Below are 18,580 nucleotides of genomic sequence, written 5' to 3'. Positions count from 1 at the left end.
AGTACACATCTTGTAAATGGGCAAACAAAAATAAACTGGTATTATCAAATGCGGGCAAATTCAAAATACCTCATCTTCTTAAATGATCTTTATTAAGAAATCAGTGCAGATTTTTCTTTCCAGAAACAATACAGTACAATGTGGTTGTCAATTGGACTATGAAGTGGAATCATCATTACTGAAGTACACAAGGTTACGTTTTGTTCCTGATGCAGTAGTGATAGAAAACCCCAATGGCCAGGAGCTACATTCTATTTCCTCATTTCTATTCAGCACCATTCTTCTTGCTTCTGTTATTTGAAGTGTTTTAACAGTGGACCTTTTATTACATTTTCACATAATGCACAGCTAATGTTTAAAGTTAAAATACTATGGAAAGTAGACAATATAAGTTTGATATTCTGTCAGTGATACACAAGGTAAAAGGTATAAACCTCAATTTGCTGTAAGGTAATAGCTTTTAAGACATCTTAATAAGATGCTATTTTTTAAAGCAGCTTCAGCCTAAGGAATACATCTCATCAAGGGCATTTTGTATCAAAGCCGTAAGAAAAGCATGTAACAACATACCACATTGCAGAGTTTCAATTCTGGATAAGTATAAAGAAATTAAAAAGACAGAAGGCAGTAAAATAATTCAAAATTTCTGCAGCAGGAAACAGTCAAACAAGGCTTTACAAAAATATACAGTCATTTTCATTTCCACTCCAAACTGGCTATCTACTCCCTTGAAGGTGTTGATTGTGTAGAATATCAATCACACCCACAAAATCAGAAACAAATACTTTAATGGTCTTCCAGCCAAATTAATTTCATGATTTCCTTGCAACTTTCAAACCATCCATAGAGAAGTTATAGGCAAGACCAAGTTTGATTCTGCCCTGAATGGAGGTGATTACATCTCATAAATTGTCTTCCTTGCAGCATCCGAGCCAATGGCCTACACCAAAATGCAGGGATAACGTTTACACTATAATTTGGTTGTTTAGCAGGGGTCACCAGACTGAGCAGGTTGAGCACCACAATACCAAGAAACTGGTTCATCCAGAGAATAGTGGCCTAGATATCATTTTCGACTTCGAGTTTATAAATAGCTCAGCCTATAGATAGAAATTACCATGCAATCAATCACATATAACAAAACCAAGAAATTGATAAGCAATTAATTTGCCATACATGAAAATAATATCAATTGAACCAAATTAAAATTACATGCTCCATTAAAATATTCTTGGTATTTTCCTAATTGAAAGTGAGTTATAACTTGAAATGCATTCTTTTTAAGAAGATGATTGCATCTACAAATATCAGCTCCTTGAAGTCTGCCCAGATGAAGAACAGAGCTAAGAATCCAATTATTTTTATTTTTGATAGCATTTCTGATAGCATTCATCCTTTATAAAAGCAAAATCTGTTTATGTACAACCACCAGCAACATCTATTTACATAACCTTAATATAGCAAAAACATAAGACACTCACACAAATATTATCTAATCAAATAATCACAACATGGTATATAGAGACAATTTTACGTACTATCTTAAGGAAAGTAGAAAAGAGGAAGAGGTGCTTCTGGAAAGAATTCCAGAGCTTGGGACCTTGGAAGCTAACATTTAGCTGCCAATGGCAAAATGATTGAATTTAAGGATGCCCAAAGGTCAAGTTGGGAAGTGAAGATCTCCTCTAGACTTACTGAAATGTAGGAAGTTAGAGATACCATGGGAAGATTTAAAACAAAGGGACGACTGCTTTAAAAAACGAGAACTCATATAACCTGAAGGTAGGACAGGTCTGCAAGCAGAGAGGTGATAAGTAACAAAGATTCAGAAATTCACACCTCACTATGGTAGCATTATGTTGGGTGATCTCATCTACACTGGGTAGAACCAGGGATGCAAACCAATATAATGGATAATTCAATGTTGGAGGCATAGATATATGGATAAGGGCTACATCAGATTAACTGAGGGAGGGCTGGATTGCATGACTTGGCAAAAAGGCAGAAATACTGTAGGTGATTTTGAATGAGGTAAGAGTTTGAAGCCTGAATCAAAGTGCAGTCTGGTTCCGTGTTAATAGACGAGATTTGTTTCAGACACAGATTCTTTTTTTTAAAATCACATGTACATCAAAACACAGTGAAACGCATCGCTTGCATTACCAACACAACATAAATGGGAGCACCCTGCAAGTTCTGCCACACATTCCTGCACAAGAGCATGCCTACGATGTTTAATAGCAACAACACAAAACAGCAAAATAGCAAAATAATCCCCTTTACTTCCTTCCATCCACAGAGTCCTCAAGACTCAGGACAAGCTGCCTGCAGAGCCCTTTGGCCCTGGATCCTCAGACTCACAGGCAATATGTTCTGTACTTACACAGCAAGTTTTGCACTTACGTTGATTCTTACTCTTCTGGCTCAAGTGCCTTTGTTGTTATGGAAGAGTTAACATATCAAACAAATAATAAGGGCTAACAATTTAATTTAGATCTCTGGGCTATCCCTCTGTATGTTTCTTCTCTCAACTACAGGCTGACAAACTAGCTGTAAAATTGCAAAGATAAAATTAAGTAAATACCTTGAAATGCTAAAATTAATTAGACAAAAATGTAGTAATAGTATTGAAAATTGTATAGTGACAGTCTGTCAGAAAAAGAAATATCCACATTCCAAACAATACTGTAAAATAGCCTTTAACTATTCGTCTAAATTCCAACTAGTCAGTTAATCTGAATATCTTATTCAAACTCGGTATCAATTAAAAGACAAATGATATAGATAGTAGAAAAGCAAAAAAAGTACTTGTTAAAGTTAGAGCATCTCGATTTCAATATTTCAGAGAAGCTTAGATAGGTACATGGATGGCAGAGGTATGCAGGACTACGGTCCCAGTGCAGGTTGATAGGAGTGGGCAAATTAATGGTTCGGCGCAGACTAGATTGGCCAAAGGGCCTGTTTCTGTGTCGTTCTTTTCTATGACTCATTGTTAATCACTAATAACTTCACGTCTCCAACTACAGCTCCCATTCTTTACTCCATGGAGTGTTGCTAATTGCTAATTTCAGACAGGCTGTATTTTGTTTGAATGTGCTAACCTCGGAACACTACAATGATAGCAATGCTTTCATTTGAGAATCTGGGGTTTCTTTTCTCCCCCTTTTTTTCTTAACTGCTGTTACTTTGCTTTACTTACCAGCTTTGGTCATTTGTGATTCAACCTACTTTATCCAGATATCCAAAAATACTCTTTAATATCCTTCAGTAATTTTTAAATGTTCTTTAATGCTTCACCCTTTTATCTCATATTATAAAGCACTTCAGCCACTCCACTTTTCCTTTTAAGCACTTTACAAACCATTCTACATCTAATTTCTCTCTTGGGTATAAGCGCTCCTTTTCCATTTCACTTTCACCAAAGTGCTATCACCTTTATTTTTAAGTTCTGAAATTCAGATAATATTTTTATTACTTGTTACGTTCCCCGTAACCGGGTGATTTACCAGCAAAGATAGAGAGGTCCGCTGAAGTCTGATAGTACTATTTTCAAACGTTTTTTATTTATAAAGGGGCACAAACATATGGTTAATACAAAACATTCAGATCATATACGCTGTCAAAACTCCATCTAAAGCACAGGTATAGTAATAATCACTCAGAAATAAGCTCTATCGTTGTCTAGGGGAATACTGAGTCCAATGGAATATAAAAGTCACTCATAAATCTGCAGGCTTTTCCGTTTGGGAACCGCTGGCATTTCACGTGTTGGAGAGAGAGAGTGGTGAGAAAGAAGGAACACTTGCCCATCGTCTTTGCGAAGCAAATCCCTGTTGTTAGTTAAAACGGTTTTCCTTTGGTTTCAGCCACAGACTCCCGATCCGGAATCTAACGCACGTGGCTTCCTTCAAAATGGCTTCCCGCTCCGACGGGAAGCGCTATCGTGTCTTCTTTGTGTGTCTCCTTGGTGCGTCTGAGGCCCCGCCTCGGCAGCCCACCTTTTATCTAGACTGGCAGGGTTGTAGATGTCAATCAGGGTGGGGGTGAGGCAATCTTTCCCCCATCACCCAGCCCACGTTGCCCTGAGGGTTTGCACTTAGTCCAGTCCCTTATTCCACAAAGGTGTGTCCCAAGACAATGGCTATGTCCGTGGCTTTTGTCTTGCTGAGAGGCCAGACCACATTCCAAACGGTAAGGTTTCTCTCTCTCTCTTGCGATTCTCACAAAGGAGGGGGCTGGGGTCATAACATACTAAAGCAGTGCAACTTCATACAATTGATGAAGGGATTTAAAATCTATTTCTAAATAATGTGATTTGGTTCCCAATGCAATAAATATCATTCAAATCTACGACAAAGAATTGAAATCTTAATTTGAAACACTAGTGCAAAGTGGCCTTGAATTACTCAGTGCATTATGCCAAAATTTTCACGTGCAAGTTAAACAAACCATGAAAGAACAGATTTAATAGGTTACATTCTTGCAATAACAAATGCAAAAAGCACGAAGGGGAACCTTGTCACATACCCTGTCTCATTAATAGGAGATCAAGTATTGGACACTAACGTGTTGGGGCTTCTATGTACTGATCAAGGAAACTTTCCTGAAAACATATGACCAACTCTTCCCCATCCAGTCCTTTTACGGTATGGGAGTCCAAGTCAATACAGGGGAAGTTCAAATTATCTATCATCACAAACTTATATTTCTTGCAATAGTCAGAATCAGGTTTATTATCACCGGCATGTGACATGAAGTTTGTTAATTTAGCAGCAGCAGTTCAATGCAATATATAATCTTGCAGAGAATAAATAAAATAAAAATAATAAAATAAAATCAATTACATATATTGAATAGATTTTTTAAAAACACGTAAAAACAGAAATACTGTATACTTAAAAAACAGTGAGGTAGTGTTCACAGGTTCAATGCCCATTTAGGAATCGGATGGCAGAGGGGAAGAAGCTGTTCCTGAATCGCTGAGTGTGCACCTTCAGGCTTCTGTACCTCCTACCTGATGGTAACAGTGAGAAAAGGGCATGCCCTGGGTGCTGGAGGTCCTCAATAATGGACGCTACCTTTATGAGACACCTCTCCCTGATGATATCCTAGTACTTTATAGGCTAGTACTCAAAATGGAGCTGACTAGATCTACAAACTTCTGCAGCTTCTTTCGGCCTGTGCAGTAGTCCCTCCATACCAGACAGTGATGCAGCCTGTCAGAATGCTCTCCATGGTACAACTATAGAAGTTTTTCAGTGTATTCGTTGACATGCCAAATCTCTTCAAACTAATAAAGTATAGCCACTGTCTTGCCTTCTTTATGACTACATTGATATGTTGGACATAGGTTAGATCCTCAGGGATCTTGACACCCAGGAACTTGAAACTGTTCACCCTCTCCACTTCTGATCACTCTATGAGGATTGGTATGTGTGCCTTCGTCTTGCCCTTCCTGAAGTCCACAATCAGCTCTTTCGTCTTACTGACGCTGAGTGCCAGGTTGTTGCTGCAGCACCACTCCATTAGATGGCATATCTCACTCCTGTACGCCCTCTTGTCACCACCTGAGATTCTACAAACAATGGTTGTATCGTGAGCAAATTTATAGATGGTATTTGAGCTATGCCTAGCCACACAGTCATGTGTATATAGAGAGTGGAGCAGTGGGCTAAGCACACAACCCTGAGGTGCGCCAGTGTTGATTGTCGGCAAGGAGGATATGTCTCCTATCTCTCTAAAAAAATTTTTGCTCTAAATCACACAGACTGTTGGGTAGTCTATAATTTAACCCTTTAAAATGGTCATACCTTTTTATTTTTCGTTTCCACCCACAAAGCCTCACTAGCCGAGCTCTCCAGTCTGTCATGACTGAACACTGTGGTGACATTTTCCCTGACTAATAATGCCATCCCTCCGCTTTTAATCCCTCCCACTCTATCGTGTGTTGGATAGCAGGGAAGGGATATTCCGGCATAAAAGGGAGACACTACCTAGCGGAGCGGTCATCAAAGGCGCAGTCATTGGAGTGGTCTGAGTCAGAGTGGTAGGGCTTTGGCTCATTCGGGCTTTGGTGAAGTAACTGGACTTTGGTTTTCCTTGCATTTGAGGAATAGGAAGTATGTCTGTAAGGATTGTACTTTACTCTGGGTGTCAGATGTGGGAATCCTGGGAATCTTCCAGTCTCCCAGAGCCCATATCTGATCAGGGGTACCATGATGCAGCTCCCGAGAGACCGTGTTAGAGGTCTCGAGCTGCGGCTTGATGACCTACAGTTTATTAGGGAAAGTAAGGAGGAGTTAGATAGGAGCTACAGGGAGTTAGTCACCCTGAGGCTGCAGGAGTTAGAGAAGTGGGTGACTGTCAGGGAAGGGAAGAGCTCAGACAGTAGAGAGCACCTCTGTGGCTATCCCCCTCAGTAACTGTCATCTCGTTTTAGAAGCTGTTGAGAGGAGTAACCTGACAGAGGATGACCATGGCGATTGGGTTTCCGGCACTGAGCCTGGTTCCGTAGTGCAGAAGGGAAAGAGGAAGATGAGGAATACGGTAGTCATAGGGGACTCCATAGTGAGGGGAACAGACAGGAGGTTGGTTCCATTAGCCTGATAGAGATACCCGCATGTTGCCTCCCAGGTGCCAGGGTACAGGATGTCTCGGATTGGGTGCAGAGTACTGTGAAGGGAGAGGGTGAGTGACACAAGTACAAAAAGGGAGGAGGTCCTGAAGAGGAGTTCAGGGAGTTGGGTAGGAAGCTGAAAAGCAGGACCTCCAGGGTAGTAATCTCAGGATTGCTGCCTGTGCCATGTGAAAGAATAGCACGATCAGGCATATTAATGTGTGGCTGAGAGACTGGTGTAGGGGGCAGGGCTTCAGATTCCAGGATCACTGGGGCCTTTTCTGGGGGAGGTATGACCTGTACGAAAAGGACAGGTTACACCTGAATCCAAAGGGGTCCAATATCCTACCAGGAAGGTTTAAGAGCTGTTAGGGAGTGTTTAAACTAATTTGGCAGGGGGATGGGAACCGAAGTGATATTGCTGAGGAAGGGGAAAACTGAAATAAAACAAAGACAGCGTGCAACAGAGATGATAGAAAATACGGGCAAGATATGAGGCATAATCACAGCCAGTGGGATAAGTTACAGGGCAATAGAAGCAGGAAGGACAGCAGAGCAGCAATGGCTAGAGTTTCTGCAAAAAATGAGGGAAATGCAAGACAGATGTATTCCAAGTAAGAAGAAATTTTGAATGAAAGAAGAACACTACCGTGGCTGACAAGTGAAGTCAGGGCCAAAGTAAAAGCAAAAGAGAGGGCATACAAGGAAGCCGAAGATAGAGGATTGGGAAGCTTTTAAAAGCTTGCAGAAGTAAACAAGGTGATCATTAGGAAGGAAAAGACAAATTATGAAAGGAAGTTGGTGACTAATATCAAAGAAGATACTAAAAGCTTTATTGCTGTGTGCATACATCTACTGATGCTTCTGGACACATCATCAGTGATGTTCCTGGAATCATCGGGTGTTTCGGGTCTTTCAACATCATACACCCTCCTCCAGGTGACCCAGCCGGGGCTGATCAGACACCAGCTTGTGTCCAGATGGCTAGCTACACATGATTCCATGGCTCCCCTCTCTTGAGCCACAGCCACCTTGAGGCCCTCTCTGCCACATCGGTGGTACTGCGGATGGCTCTCCTCTTCCTCTCTCCCTCGATGCCCAAATTGCTGAAGGCTCTGGCTAAGGAATGGGCTGCGAATATGCTGACCATGATTGTTGTCATGGTTTGCAGCTTCCTATTGACCCCTCCCTTCGCCGTTGCCTCCAGAATTTGGTTGACATCTTCGTCAAACTGTTTCCACAGTGACGTCATGTGTGCTGCTCCTGCTCCCGCCAGACACTTCATCCTCACTTGGTGGATCTTCAAGCTGCGATCGTTCTTACAGATTTTGCCACATGCACACTGTTTAAGTATATAAAGGGTAAAAGAGAGTCAAGGGAAGATATAGGACCAATGGAAAATGGCGCTGGAGATGTTGTAATGAGAGACACAGAGGTGGCAGAGGAATTGAATACGTATTTTGCATCAGTCTTCCCAGTGGAAGACAACTACAGTATACCAAACATTCAAGAGTGTCGGGGAAGTGAAATATGTGCAGTGAAAATTACAACCGAGCAGGTGCTCTGGAAGCTTAATGGTCTGATGGAATGCAACCTCGGGTTCTGAAGGAAGCAGCTGGAGAGATTGCGGAGGCATTAACAATCTTTCAATAATCGATAGATTCTGGCATTGCACCAGATGACTGGAAAATTGCAAATGTTACTCCGCTATATAAGAAGGGTGGGAGGCAGCAGAAAGTAAACTATAGACCAGTTAGCCTGACATCAGTGGTTGGGAAGTTGTTCGAATCAATTGTTAGGGATGAGATCACGGACCACCTGATGGCACATGACATGATAGGACAAAGCCAGCATGGTTTCCTTAAAGGAAAATCCTGCCTGACAAACCTACTGCAATTTTTTAAGGAAATTACAAGCAGAGTAGACAAAGGAGATGCAGTAGAAGTGGCGTACTTGGATTTTCAGAAGGCCTTTGACAAGGTGCTACACAAGGCTGCTTAGCAAAATAAGAAATTACGAGGAAGTTACTTGCATGGGTGATCAGCTGAAAACAAAGTGGGAATAAATGGATCCTATTCTGGCTAGCTACCAGTTACCAGTGGAGTTCCACAGGGGACAATGTTGGGACCACTGCTTTTTATGATATATGTCAATGATTTGGACTATGGGATTAATAGATTTGTGGCTAAATTTGCTGATGATACAAAGATAGGTGGAGAAGCAGGTAGTGTTGAGTAAACAGAGCCTGCAGAGAGACTTAGATAGTTTAGGGGAATGGGCAAAGAAGTGGGAAATGAAATACAATGTTGGAAACTGTATGGTCATGCACTTTGGTTGAAGAAATAAATGAGCAGACTATTATTTAGATGGGGAGAGAATTCAAAACGCAGAGATGCAAAGGGACTTGGGAGTCCACGTGTAGGTTAACCTCCAGGTTGAGTCGGTGGTGAAGGCGGCGAATGCAAGGATGGCATTCATTTCTAGAGGTATAGAATATAAGAGCAGGGATGTGATGTTGCGGCTCTATAAGGCACCCATGAGACCACACGGAGTATTGTGTGCAGTTTTGGGCTCCTTATTTTAGAATGGATATACTGGCATTGGAAAGGGTTCAGAGAAGATTCACAAGAATATTTCCAGGATTGGAAGGGTTACCGTATGAGGAACATCTGGCAGCTCTTGGGCTGTATTCCCTGGAGTTCAGGAGAATGAGGGGAAATCTCATAGAAACATTCCGAATGTTAAAAGGCTTGAACAGATTAGATATGGTAGTTATTTCCCATGGCAAGGGAGTCTAGGACAAGGGGGCATGACTTCAGGATTGAGGGATGTCCATTTAGAACAGAGATGTGGAGAAATTAGTTTAGTCAGAGGGTGATAAATCTGTGGAATTTGTTGCCATGAGGGCTGTGGAGGCCAAGTCATTGGGTGTGTTTAAGGGAGAGATAAACAGGTTCTTGATTAGCCAGGACATCAAAGGGTATGGGGAGAAGGCAGGGAGTGGGGATGACTGGAAGAATTGGATCAGCCCATGATTGAATGGTAGAGCGGACTCGATGGGCCAAATGGCCTACTTCTGCTCCTATATCTTATGGTATAAAACAGTAGAACCCCGGAATATTGAGATACCAGTCCCTGCTGCAACCAAGCCTCACTAATGGCTACAATATCATAATTCCATGCGTTAATCCATGCCCTGAGCTCATCTGCCTTTCCTACAATACTTCTTTTGCATTCAAATATATGCAACTCGAAACATTAGTCGCACCATGCTCAACCTTTTGAGTCCTGACTTGTGCCTGAGCTCTTAACAAGTCACCACAACCACTCCACTGTCTGTTCTGGTACTGGTTCCGATTCCCCTGCAAATCTAGTTTGAAACTGCCACTCCCTCCTTCCAGGACAGCACTAGCAAACCTTCCTACGATGATATCAGTCCGCCTCCAGTTTAGGTGCAAACCATCACTTTTATACACATTCCACCTTCTCTGGAAGAGAGACCAATGATCTAAAAATCTGAAGCCCTCCCTCCGACACCTACTCCTTAGCTACTTGTTAAACTGATCTTCCCATTTTTGGCCTCACAAACACTTGGCAGGGGTAGCAATCCTGAGATCACAACAATTATGAAGAATATTTGTTTCAATTTTTTTTTAATACATAGCTCATTGCTCAATAAAGGTATTAGGGACAATCCTGGGAACTATAGCATTGAGTCTTGCATCAGTTGTAGGCAAATTATTGCAAAGAATTCATTGGGATAGGATTTACAATCATTTGTAGAAGCATAGTCATATTAGGGATAGTTGGCATAGCTTTATGAGAGGTAGATCACGCCTCACAAACTTAATTTGAGTTATTCAAGGAGGCAACAAACTGATAACTGTAGAACAGTGAACATGCACATGTAAGCATCTGACAAGGTTCCCATTCAGAAAGTCATGAGGCATCCATGGAAACTTGGCCACATGAATTCACAATTGGCTTGCCCACAAAAGGCAAAGAGTGAACATAATCAAAATAGAGGTCGGTGACAAACGGTGTTCTGCAGTGATCTGTTCTGAGACCCCTTCCCTTTGTGATTTTTGTGAGTGACTCGCGCTGATAACATGAAGATTGGGGGTGTTTTAGAATCAAAATCAGGTTTAAAATCACCAGGATATGGGTAAAATTTGTTGTTTTGCAGCAGCAGTACATTGCAACATAGTATTAAAAACTATAATTACAGTATGTTTAAAAAATATTTTAAATTAGTGCGAAAAGAGGGAGAACTACTGATGTGTTCATGAGTTCATTGTCCATTGAGAAATCTGATGGTGGAGGGAAAGAAGCTGCTCCTGAAATGTAGATTGCATCTCTTCAGGCTCCTGTATCCATGATCGTAGCAATGAGTAGAGGGCATGTCCTCAATGATGGATGCCATCTTTTTAAAGGCATTGCCTTCTGAAGGTGTCCTGGATGCTGGAGTGGCTAGTGCCTGTGATGGCTCTGGCTGACTTTAATAACTTTCTGCAGCTTTTTCCGATCCTGTGCAGTGGCTCATCCATACCAGACAGTGATACAACCTGTTAAAATGTTCTCCAATGATATATCTGCTGAAAGTTGCTAGTGTCTTTGGTGACATAACAATTCTCCTCAAAATCCTAATGAAATATAGCCGCTTTCGTGCCTTCTTTGTAATTGCATGTTGGACCCAGGATAGGTCCTCAGAAATGCCTTCACCCAGGGACTTGAAACTGCTCACCCTTTCCACTTTTGATCCGTCGATGAAGACAGGTGTGTGACTTCCCCTTCCTGAAATCCACAGTAAATTCTTTAGTCGTACTGATGTGTGCAAGGTTGTTGCTGCAACACCACTCAACTAGCTGATCTATCTCACTCCTCTACACCACCTCATCACCATCTGAAATTCTGCCAACAATAGTTGCGTCATCAGTAAACTGAGAGGCACTTGAGCTGTGCCTAGCCGCAGTTGTGGCTGTAGAGAGAGTAGAGTAGAGTAGTGGGCTAAGCACACATCTCTGAGGTGCACCAGTGTTGATGGTCAGTGAGGTGTTATTTTGGATCTGCATAGACAGTAGTCCGCCTGTGAGAAAGTCAATGATCCAAATGCTGAGGGAGAGGCCCAGGTTTTTGAGCTTTTTCATTAGATTTGAGGGCATGATCGCGTGGAATACTGAGCTATAGTCAAGAAACAACAGCCTGTCATAGGTATTACTATTGTCCAAGGGATATAAGGCCGAGTGATGTGCCAGTAATGGTGCAAACCCTGCCAGAGCTGACATGCATCGATTCTGTCTCTAACCTCAATTAGAATTGTTTCCCTGCTCCTAAGATAGTCTTCTGTAGGTCGTACCTGGACTCATTGTATGGCTCTGGATAACTACAGATTTAGCCCTCAGACTACAAATCCCCCGATTCAACCATGGCTTTTGATTTGGGAATGTCTGGTATATTTGCAAAGGTACACAGGTTTTCATGAAGTTGGTGACAACTGAGGCATATTCATTCAGACTTGAGAAGGAGTTCCTGAATGTTGCCCAGTCCACCAACTCACAGCACTCCTCCGCCTCCCTTGACCATACCTTTAGTCCTCACCACTGGTGCTGCGGTCTTTTGTCTCTGCCTATACGCTGAGAGAAGAATTAGAGCCAGGTGATCAGACTTTCCAAAGTGTGGGTGTGACACAGAAAGCATTTTTGACAGTAATACAACAGTGAGCAAGTGGTTGGCTCCTCTGGTTCCACAGTTTATATGATGGCGTTGGTGGTTCAGAGACTTCAAGTTGGCTTGGTTGAAATTCTCAGACTGGTAGGGAAGGCATCAGGGTATGCAGCTTCATGCCTGCTGATTATGGAGTTTAGTTCCTTCAGTGCCAACCTGATGTTGGCCTGAGGTGGCATGTACACCATGATTGTCAGGATACGCCAGGATTGTTATGTACACCAGGATTGCGGAAAATTCCCTTGACGTTCCAAGTTTGACCTTCCAAAGTGAATCACTTCACACTTGCCCAGATTGAACTCCAGTTGCACTTCCCTGCTCAACTCTGCATCCTATCTATATCCCATTGTAACATACAACCTCCACTATCCACAACTTTTTTTAAAAAGATGGCACCGCTAAGGGAAGCCTCACTGCATGAAGCTCTGATTCCTGTTCTGGACTACTACAGCTGAACTCCACAACCAAAGCCGTGGGTACTTCAGTAAACAATATCATTTTAAGATGTTTTTTCAAAAATCTATTGATAGTCAAAATTGACAGATTCCGGACTGCAGATGCAGGTAGTGACTGCTGTTTCTCTTTAAGAGGAAGCAAGTAAAACATGCTGGGCTGCAAGTAAGGTTCAAATGCAGAGGCTTTAGATTCCCACAACCAACTACAGTCAGTGGAAAATAAAATTGAAGTCCTCAGAGCAAGATTGCTGTACCAGAGGAACATCAGGGACTGCTATGAACTTTGCTTCAGGGAAACACGGCTCTCCCCCGCTATTTTGGATGCAGAGATATGGCTGGATGGTCTCACGATTCACCGTGAAGACAGGATAGCTCAGTCTTTTAAAGGCAGAGGAGGTGGAGTATGCTGCATAATTAACACATTGTGGTGCATGTACACGGCAATTCCGTCTCAGTCCTGCTCATCCAACTTGGGAACATCTGAGTTAGGAAGGATGTGGAATATCGCATTTTGCAGTATGTAACTAATCAAGTTATTCTGAATTAATACAGGAAAGATGGGTGGGTGAATGCAAATGTTGCTCTTTAGGTATACTTAAAAGCTGCAGGTTTGTGGAGTGGGAATGCATTTTTTGAAAATAAAGTATGCCAGCACAGTTGATATAAACTAAATGATAACCCAACACCTCGAGTGGGGTGCTAACAAGAACAGAATTAAACGAGCAACAATCACAGAATGTCATTTCATTTCCAAATCAATATGGTCTAAGACTTGTAGGGGAACATGCTATCTTATAAGTGATAGACAGTTTGGAAGGTCCTGACAAAGGAGTCTTGGTGAGGGGCTCCAGTGCATTTTTTTTTATAGCGCACATACTGTGGACAAGATATGGAAGAAACGATTCAAGGCTAGTTTGTACTCAGTGGAGCTAAGTTTTGTGTATTGATGGAGCCAAGTGAAGAGTATCCAACATACTCCGAATGTACGTTTGATAGAAAATGTGAATTCTAGCAGCAAGTCCTTCACGACATAAAATCTAGCAACTGATACTGCTCTTTTGGTCACAATATTTATGTGACTGGCTCAGCTAAATTTCCAGGCAATAATGAACGTCAAAAGGAAATTTTAGATTTTCCTCTGATCTGAGCATTTCCTTGCACTTGCATAGCAAAATGACATGTGCCATTTATCCACCTGCAATATGTCTTAACATTATTTATACCTGTGTATATTATTTGCAGAAGCTGTTATTGTGATTAAACAAAATAGTGATCATCTCTCTTCTCAGTTTATGACAAAAGGTATGCCAGGTAAAGAACATTCAAATGAATGAAAGTGGGAATAATCTATAATAACTTTCAATGGAGGAATGGATAACTATTTGGAAAAAAAGTGTCTAAGGTTAAAAATGGGCTAGAGAAACAAATCCAAGAATTACCACAGATGTCATTGGCTGAATACCCGTCTTATAGAACAGTACAGCACAGGAACAGATCCTTCAACTTAACACTGCTGAATCAATGACACACCTAATTAAACCAATCTCCCGTCCTTGGACTCACTTTACACCGCACGCTGTCGGAACAGTGCTGCCAGGATAATCAAGGACACGACCCACCCAGCCAACACACTTCTTGTCCCTCTTCCCTCCGGGAGAATGTTCAGGAGCTTGAAAACTTGTACGGCCAGATTTGGGAACAGCTTCTTTCCAACTGTGATAAGACTGCTGAACGGATCCCGACCCTGATCTGGGTCGTACCTTCCAAATATCCAGACCTGTCTCTCAGTTTCTTTTTGCACTACCTTACTTTCCCTTTTCTATTTTTTATTATGATTTATAATATAAATTTTTATTATATTTCCTATTGATTTGGACTCCAGGGACCGCGAAGTGCAGAATCAAGTATCGCTCCGATGATTGTATGCTCTAGTATCAATTGTTTGGCGACAATAAAGTAAATAATAATAATAATGCAAATCCCTTCCGCCTACATATTGTAGGCATTTCTCTACACTCTATAGATTCATATGCCGAACAAAAAGCCTTTTAAGCATCTCTATTGTATTTGCATCCACTATCACTGCAGGCAGCACATGCCTGGCATCCATCTCTCTTGGAAAAAGATATTGACGATCCATCTGTACAACTCAAGTTTACAAACTTCTATCAGGTCTCCCCTCTACTGCTCTAGAGAAGACAACCCAAGGCCATCCAACCTCTCCACAAAGGACACGCCCTCTGATCCAGGCAGTAATTTAGACTCATTGTAAAGTTTCAAGGCATCAGGTCAAACACACACATGCAAACCTCAGCTGACAAAACTATCAGACTCAGAAACAGACGTTTTGGCCCACCAAGTCCATTAACACCTCACTTCCACTAATCTCATTTTACTCTCACCTCATTCCCATCAATTCATCCTAGATGCTACCACTCACCACAAGATCAATTTAGTGGCCAAGTAACCCACAAACCTACTTGTCCATTGGACTTGAGGAAACCACAGCAACCAAAGGTAAATTACTGATTCATAGGAAGGATATGTAAATGCCACGCAGCAACGCTGGAGGTCAAGACTGAACCTGGCCCACTAGAGCTGTAACACAGCAGCATTACACACTGTGCCATAGCATATCACTCCTATATGGAGCACCTGTCTAACTGTGGCATTAGGAGTCTTAATACAAATAAACTGAATGTACTCCACTGGTTAAGAGGGTCAAATGTGACTGTTGTCAATTAACCTTCATTTTAAAATCTTTTTATTATTATTGAAGATTAACAAAAAAAAATACATTAAGTCAATATGTCATTTTATACAGTTAACCTCAGATCTAGGCAGTAGTCCCTCAAAGTCCTAACCCCAACTCTATTCAGCTGTTTCCTCAAGGGCTTTCCTAACATTATGAAATTTGCAGAGATTTTTAAATGGCAACCAAATAAATATCAACTCCATTTGTAATTAACTGAATAATAAAGCAATTTCTGGCTACATACAGAGAGAACCTTAAGGCTTGCAGTGACTAGCAATATCAGTCACTAATATGAGAGATTTAAAATTGTATCTCTTGATATTCAATAGTATTGTTGGGGGTAACCTTATTCATAAACTTAACTAAAACCTTAATTGAAACAACTACATCAATAATGCAGGCAGGCATGAAGGAAGTGAAAGGAATAAAGGAAAATACTCTACCTCCCTTGATGAATACAGGTGGTTGATTATCCAGTCAAGTTAACATCCTATAGTTGGTATGACTGACACTTGATCCTCAACCCTGCCACTTCTTTTCACCAGCAAAAGCTGCAGTCTATTCTATTCCAAGCTTTAATACAGCAGCTCTTCAGAATTTCCTCAAAACCACTTCCCAAACCCTCAACTCTATCACACAGAACAGGAACATCACTAGGCAGTTTCCCCTGCAAGTCACACAACTTCACTTCATCATTACTAGTTCCAATATTATGGCCTTATCTACTGTACCTAACAGGACTGCCAAGTACCATCTCTGGGAGACAGTGCAGCAGAAGATATCTCGTCTCTGCTTCAAAATGAATTAGGAATGGTCAATAAGTGCAACCAGGAATATTTATATCATATAAACAATCAAAAACTTTAATTGAAATGAAAAATGGAAATCTCCTATGCTGTTTAAAAAAATCAAATTTAGTTCTTTCACAGAACTGATTAAACATAAATTGCCATTTTAAAAAAGCACCCAAAACTCAAATCACTAAACTTGTTTCTCCAAAATCAAATCCAGTATTCAAGAGTTCTCAAGCTACCCAAGAGCAGGGATTAGTTACAAGTTAACATGCAGCCAACTGAAATCAATAAAGCTAATATCCTTCCAAAAGTTTAAAATCAAAGCCAATCATTAAAGTTCAAAAGGAAGTACAATGGATTCCAGTTAATTAGGCCAGCGGCTTATTTGGGATGACTCTTAAAGAACAAAAACTAATCAAGAAAGCAGCCTGAATTCCCTTCCTTTATTTAGGACATATGCCACTTAATTAGGACAGAAGACTTGCCAAGCAGTTTCCAAGAAGCATCAGTCATGTGCAGTTGTACAGCAAACAGTTTTTAAAAACAGAATCTGTCGCATGTGCTTATGTTCAAAAAGCATTGATTTTTGTCACTGATATAAGCAGAAGATAATTCAGAACTATTTGCTCACCGCAGTTTCAAGCATTCAGCCTTGGACATGCAAAAACAGCCAAGAGTGAAAATGAAACAATTTCATAACTTCAAAGTGTTAGGAACTACGAAGAATTTGAAGGTATCGACAATCATCTTAAATGTTACAATGAAGATGAAGGTCTGGTGGATCTGATAACTATTAGGAACCAGTAAAGTAGATTTGGTAGTGTCCTAATTTGTTCTGTAATTCATTTAAATACACAGCACCTATAAAAAGTATTCATCTCCTTCGAAGTTTCATGTTTTATTGTTTTACAACATTGAATCACAGTGGATTTAATTTGGCTTTTTTGACACTGATTAACAGAAAAGACTCTTTCCTATCAAAGTGAAAACATTTCTACAAATTGGTCTAAGTTTATTATAATTATTGAACACAAAATAATTGACTGCATGTTACCCCTTCAAGTCAGCATTTAGTAGATGCATCTTTAGCAGCAATTACAGCCTTGAGTCTATGTGGATAGGTCTCTATCAGCTTTGCACATCTGGACACTAATTGTTCCCCATCCTTTTTAAAAAAAAAATACTGCTCAAGCTCTGTCAGATTGCATGGGGATCATGAGTGAACAGCCCTTAAGTCCAGCTACAAATTCTCAAATGTATTGAGGTCTGGACACTGACTTGGTTATTCCAGGACATTAACTTTTTTGTTTTTAAGCCATTCCTGTGTAGCTTTGGCTTTATGTTTGGGGTCATTGTCATGCTGGAAAACAAATCTCCCTCCAACTTGCAGTTCTCTTGCAGACTGCATCAGGTTATCCTCCAGGATTTCCTTGTATTTTGCTGCATTTATTTTACTCTCTACCTTATCAAACCTTCCGGGGCCTGCTGCAGTGAAGCATCCCCACAGCATGATGCAGCCACTACCATGCTTCACAGTAGACTTGGTGTGTTTTTGATGATGTGCAGTGTAAGCCAAACATAGCGTTTAGTATGATGGCCAAAAAGTTCAATTTTGGTTTCATCAGACCACAGAATCTTCTTCCAGCTGACTTCAGTCTCCCACATGCCTTCTGGCAAATTCTGGCCAGGAGTTCATGTGCGCTTTCCATTTCCCCCCCCCCCCCCACCCCCCAACAGCGGCTTTCTCTTTACCACTCTCCAATAAAACTGCGACTGGTGAAGCACCCGGCCAACAGCTATTGTATGCACAGTCTCTCCTATCTTAGCCACTGAAGGTTGGTGGCCTCCCTCACTAGTCCCCTTCTTGCACGGCCACTCAGTTTTTGAGGACTGCCTGCTCTAGACAGATTTACAGCTGTGCCATATTCTTTCCATTTCTTCATTATTGACTTAACTATACTCCAAGGGACATTTATTGACTTGCAAATTCTCTTCTATCCATCACCTGACCTGTGCTTTTCAGTAACCTTTTCGCGGAGTTGCTTGTCTTCGTGGTGTAGTTTTTGCCAGGATACTGACTCACCAGCAGTTGGACCTTCCAGATACAGGCGTATTGTTACTACAAATCAATTGAAACACCTTGACCGCACACAGGTGAACTTTATTTAACTAATTATGTGACTTCTAAAACCAATTATCTGCACCAGTGATGATTTGGAGCATATATTAAAGGGGA

General features: G+C 41.2%; 1 protein-coding gene across 3 annotated transcripts in view; it reads right to left on the bottom strand.

Annotated features, from left to right (window-relative positions):
- Positions 1 to 18,580, bottom strand: part of nup93 (nucleoporin 93) — a 163,248-nt gene that overhangs the window by 118,206 nt on the left and 26,462 nt on the right. The gene's annotated exons all lie outside the window — the stretch shown is intronic.

The sequence above is a fragment of the Hemitrygon akajei genome, chromosome 17 (genome assembly GCF_048418815.1).
Source record: "Hemitrygon akajei chromosome 17, sHemAka1.3, whole genome shotgun sequence".
Lineage (NCBI taxonomy): Eukaryota > Metazoa > Chordata > Chondrichthyes > Myliobatiformes > Dasyatidae > Hemitrygon > Hemitrygon akajei.
The sequence above is the reverse complement of the archived record's forward strand: the minus strand, read 5'-3'. Positions and strand labels throughout refer to the sequence as shown.